This window comes from Salmo salar, chromosome ssa09 (genome assembly GCF_905237065.1).
Source record: "Salmo salar chromosome ssa09, Ssal_v3.1, whole genome shotgun sequence".
Classification (NCBI taxonomy): Eukaryota; Metazoa; Chordata; class Actinopteri; order Salmoniformes; family Salmonidae; genus Salmo; species Salmo salar.
The window spans coordinates 155,163,785-155,169,784 of NC_059450.1; the positions used below are offsets into that span (position 1 = coordinate 155,163,785).

At 45.4% G+C, this 6,000-nt stretch overlaps 1 pseudogene; it reads left to right on the forward strand.

The window, feature by feature from the left end:
• The window catches only part of LOC123724108 (SR-related and CTD-associated factor 4-like), a 36,718-nt pseudogene extending 32,414 nt beyond the window's left edge, over positions 1-4,304 (forward strand).
• Positions 4,305-6,000: the final 1,696 nt, after the last annotated feature.

Here is a 6,000-nt window from a genome sequence, read left to right on the forward strand (position 1 = left end):
CACATGCTGTTGTGCAAATGGAATAGACAACAGGTGGAAATTATAGGCAATTAGCAAGACACCCCCAATAAAGGAGTGGTTCTGCAGGTGGGGACCACAGACCACTTCTCAGTTCCTATGCTTCCTGGCTGATGTTTTGGTCACTTTTGAATGCTGGCGGTGCTTTCACTCTAGTGGTAGCATGAGACGGAGTCTACAACCCACACAAGTGGCTCAGGTAGTGCAGCTCATCCAGGATGGCACATCAATGCGAGCTGTGGATAGAAGGTTTGCTGTGTCTGTCAGCGTAGTGTCCAGAGCATGGAGGCACTACCAGGAGACAGGCCAGTACATCAGGAGACGTGGAGGAGGCCGTAGGAGGGCAACAACCCAGCAGCAGGACCGCTACCTCCGCCTTTGTGCAAGGAGGAGCAGGAGGAGCACTGCCAGAGCCCTGCATGCAAAATGACCTCCAGCAGGCCACAAATGTGCATGTGTCTGCTCAAACGGTCAGAAACAGACTCCATGAGGGTGGTATGAGGGCCCGACGTCCACAGGTGGGGGTTGTGCTTACAGCCCAACACCGTGCAGGACGTTTGGCATTTGCCAGAGAACACCAAGATTGGCAAATTCGCCACTGGCACCCTGTGCTCTTCACAGATGAAAGCAGGTTCACACTGAGCACATGTGACAGACGTGACAGAGTCTGGAGACGCCGTGGAGAACGTTCTGCTGCCTGCAACATCCTCCAGCATGACCGGTTTGGCGGTGGGTCAGTCATGGTGTGGGGTGGCATTTCTTTGGGGGGCCGCACAGCCCTCCATGTGCTCGCCAGAGGTAGCCTGACTGCCATTAGGTACCGAGATGAGATCCTCAGACCCCTTGTGAGACCATATGCTGGTGCGGTTGGCCCTGGGTTCCTCCTAATGCAAGACAATGCTAGACCTCATGTGGCTGGAGTGTGTCAGCAGTTCCTGCAAGAGGAAGGCATTGATGCTATGGACTGGCCCGCCCGTTCCCCAGACCTGAATCCAATTGAGCACATCTGGGACATCATGTCTCGCTCCATCCACCAACGCCACGTTGCACCACAGACTGTCCAGGAGTTGGCGGATGCTTTAGTCCAGGTCTGGGAGGAGATCCCTCAGAGACCATCCGCCACCTCATCAGGAGCATGCCCAGGCGTCGTAGGGAGGTCATACAGGCACGTGGAGGCCACACACACTACTGAGCCTCATTTTGACTTGTTTTAAGGACATTACATCAAAGTTGGATCAGCCTGTAGTGTGGTTTTCCACTTTAATTTTGAGTGTGACTCCAAATCCAGACCTCCATGGGTTGATAAATTGGATTTCCATTGATTATTTTTGTGTGATTTTGTTGTCAGCACATTCAACTATGTAAAGAAAAGTGTTTAATAAGATTATTTCTTTCATTCAGATCTAGGATGTGTTGTTTAAGTGTTCCCTTTATTTTTTTGAGCACTATATTTTCCATAACCAAAAATAATGTATTTTCAGCTGTTTTGAAGCTGTGTACAATACCGAAAGGAAAACAAATCTTAAGAACGGGAAGCATAGAAATAGTGCGCATAGAACAGATATACCTTCTCTTAGACTTGCTTTCAATGAGAATGACAGATCTATAGCTCACTTTTCTATGTGGATTTGGTCGGGTCGGACCAAAAGTGACATATTACAGCTTTTAACTGTAAAAATAGCCATTTGAATGTTTTCATCTGATTTGTCAAACAAATTAGTTCAAAGACTAAGGTTACCTTCGCTTGTTCATCCAAAAATAATTAGAGCATTCGAACAGTGCACTTTGCAGCTGTCGATGGGTGCAATAGTCCATCGCTGTCGATGGGTGCAATAGTCCATCGCTGTCGATGGGTGCAATAGTCCATCGCTGTCGATGGGTGCAATAGTCCATTATTATGAACCAGTACATGGGTGATTGATGACATGTTTCTACTATTATGAGAAATTATTGATCTATTATGAATTATTATTTGGCTGTACATGGATTCATGTACTTTAAAAAAAAAAATTGTAACCTGGGTACAGTAGCACAGAATAGGCTCAGCGTCGTCAGGGTTTGGCCGGGGAATGCCGTCATTGTAAATAAGAAATTGTTCTTAATTAACTTGTCTAGTTAAATAAAGGTTAAATAAAATAAAAAAAATGTAAACACCTGCTTGTCGAACATTTAAGTCTAAAATCATGGTGAAGAGTGATACATCACTTCAGAGAACGCGTTTCCACTTCTCCAGAGTCCAATGGCGGTGAGCTTTACACCACTCCAGCCGATGCTTGGCATTACACATGGTGATCTTAGGGTTTGTGTGCATCTGCTCGGCCATGGAAACCCATTTCATGAAGCTTCCGACTAACAGTTATTGTGCTGATGTTGCTTCCAAAGGCAGTTTTTTTTTTTTAATGATTTTGATATTCTTGTGTTTGTCTCCAGGTGCCTCCAGTCCAGCCAGTAGGGTCTATGGGTGGTCTCCCTGGATTCCCTGGCCCTCCCCCCTCCCTCACCCCCGGTGGACCCCCTCTCTTCCTGCCCGCTGGCTTCAACCCCACACATCCTCCAGGTAACACGTGACACAACGTTATGGAACTGAACCAAATGAACAACTAGAGGTTCACAAACCAAGTTCTCCTTCCCCCCTACGATTGTCGTTTTGTAGAGTTAGAATATATTTGTTATGAAATTGACAAGAGGTCCAAACCAAATAAGTCACAACCTTCAACATGTTTAAAGTTTGTTGTAATTTGTTGTATGAAATGGGTTTTGTGCTCTTGATTTTACGTTTTCTAACCCATATGTTGTGTGTCTCTGCTCTGTCTGCAGGTTTCCCTCCTCCAGTAGTGGGTGGGCCAGGGAGCACCAAATATGACTCTGGATCTAAAGACAAGGCTGGAGGGTGTGGTGGCCCCTCAGACACTCTAGACAGCCAGCTGGGAGCTCCAGGTCCAGGCGGACCAGGGGCCGTGATGAGTCCTCCAGGCCCAGCAGTGTTACTGGGTCCCAGGCCGGCCATGCTGCCCATGCAGCCTCGTCCGGGACTACCACCCCCTCACCTCCAGCCCCACTTCCCCCCTCACCTCCCTCCCCCCAACATGCCCCCTATGATGATGGGCCCCAGGGGCCCCAACCCTATGTTCCCCCCCAGGGGGGGCCCTCCAGGTGGGTTCAGGATGCCCATGGGACACCCTTCCATGGAGGACTTTCCTCACGGACCCCCCAGACATCCCTTCCAGCCCGGACCCCCCGGGGAAGAAGAGGGCAACAGGGAGGGCGGGAGATACTTCAGGGGCGAGAGGCCAGGGTTTGGGGGACGTGACGGGGATGGGGGTCGGTTTGGGGAGCGGGGGAGAGGGTTTCCTAGAGGAAGAGGCGGAGGAAATGGTTGGTCCATGGATGGGCCTGAGGGGAGGGATCGCTTCATGAACCGACGGGATAGATTTGAATGGTGATGAGGCAGAGCCAGGAGGTGTCCGCCGTAGAGACTGGGGTCCTGTTCAGGAGGGAGAAAACGTTTTGGAACAGAGTGAAACGGGAATGAACTACCTGAACTTGTCCAGTAAAAACACAGAGTTTTTTTTGTTTGTTTTGCTGAACACAACCCAGATGTCTGACCTCGAGAACTACTTGGAGACTGGGCACACGGATTCAGACGCAGACGTTGTAATGTACATCCTGTCCCTGACGATTTTCTCCACCGTTCCAAAGACATTAAGACTAACACAGAGAGAAAAATATTATGGGATGCTTTCCCATAACATAGAATAAGCCCAGTCCATGAATTAAAAAGCAGGTTCAATGGAGTATCTCTGTTAGAATAACTTCTTAGTCCAGGACTAGATTTAATCTGTGTCTGGGGAAACCTACCCTATGAGAATATCGCCGTTTAAACCAGTGGAAGTCTAATTTTGAAGTCCGTTCGTATGAAGAACTTTGTCCTACCTTTTTGATCTGGTATGTTCTGAGAGAAAAATACTGCTTTCTATATATTGTATTTGTGCTGATGGCCAATATTCTGTTTTTGTATCTTTTGAGTGAATGTTTTTTGTTTCTTCTCCAGTAAGTCTGTCGCTAGGGCAGTGAGGAGAAAACAGACTGTTGATCTGAAAACACGATCGTCCTTGTATTGGTGGGGGAGGGATGGGGGCTCAAAACGTGAAAATCTTTTTCTTCAGAATTTATCATTAGCAATTTGTTTTTAGTAAACTATTTTTGTACAAATGTAAGTGTCTTTTTGTTGTTGTTGTAAGTTCTTCATGGGAGGCATATTAAATGTAATGTTATTTTTGTTTTAACTCACTCGTACAAGGGACGACTAGGCAGTTCCATTGTCTACCAGTAGAGGGTGCTGTACCACTTCTTTACGTGGGATAGTAGCTAGGGTCTCACTTGGGAAGCATGCCAAATTCCACCCTATTCTGTATATAGTGCCCTACTTTTGACCAGGGAATACGGTGGGGACTAGGCCCCTTGAGAAGATGGGCAAGTCCCTGTCCAGAATTGTGTTGCCTGGAAGAAAAAAACTGGGGAAAATGCTCCTCATCAAACGTACACAGGATACAGCAACTGTTAAACAGTACAGTGGAAGTCTAACCTTGAGAGGTCTTTCCCAACAATGCAGTGACACTAATATAGATAATGATAGAAAATAGAATATAAATTACTGTCAGTGTGTATATATACAGGTCAGTGTGTGTGTGTATACAGGTCAGTGTGTGTATATACAGGTCAGTGTGTGTATATACAGGTCAGTGTGTGTATATATACAGGTCAGTGTGTGTATATACAGGTCAGTGTGTGTATATACAGGTCAGTGTGTGTATATATACAGGTCAGTGTGTGTATATATACAGGTCAGTGTGTGTATATACAGGTCAGTGTGTGTGTATATACAGGTCAGTGTGTGTATGTATATACAGGTCAGTGTGTGTATGTATATACAGGTCAGTGTGTGTATGTATATACAGGTCAGTGTGTGTATATATACAGGTCAGTGTGTGTATATATACAGGTCAGTGTGTATATATACAGGTCAGTGTGTGTATATACAGGTCAGTGTGTATATATACAGGTCAGTGTGTGTATATACAGGTCAGTGTGTGTATATACAGGTCAGTGTGTATATATACAGGTCAGTGTGTATATATACAGGTCAGTGTGTATATATACAGGTCAGTGTGTATATACAGGTCAGTGTGTGTGTATACAGGTCAGTGTGTGTATATACAGGTCAGTGTGTGTGTATACAGGTCAGTGTGTGTGTATACAGGTCAGTGTGTGTGTATACAGGTCAGTGTGTGTGTATACAGGTCAGTGTGTGTGTATACAGGTCAGTGTGTGTGTATACAGGTCAGTGTGTGTGTGTATATATACAGGTCAGTGTGTGTGTGTATATATACAGGTCAGTGTGTGTGTGTATATATACAGGTCAGTGTGTATATATACAGGTCAGTGTGTGTATATATACAGGTCAGTGTGTATATATACAGGTCAGTGTGTGTGTGTATACAGGTCAGTGTGTGTGTATATACAGGTCAGTGTGTGTGTATATACAGGTCAGTGTGTGTGTGTATATATACAGGTCAGTGTGTGTGTGTATATATACAGGTCAGTGTGTGTGTGTATGTATACAGGTCAGTGTGTATGTATACAGGTCAGTGTGTGTGTGTGTACAGGTCAGTGTGTGTGTATACAGGTCAGTGTGTGTGTGTGTACAGGTCAGTGTGTGTATATATACAGGTCAGTGTGTGTATATACAGGTCAGTGTGTGTATATATATATACAGGTCAGTGTGTATGTATACAGGTCAGTGTGTGTGTGTGTACAGGTCAGTGTGTGTATATATACAGGTCAGTGTGTGTATATACAGGTCAGTGTGTGTATATATATATACAGGTCAGTGTGTGTATATATATATATATATATATACAGGTCAGTGTGTGTGTATATATATATATACAGGTCAGTGTGTGTATATATACAGGTCAGTGT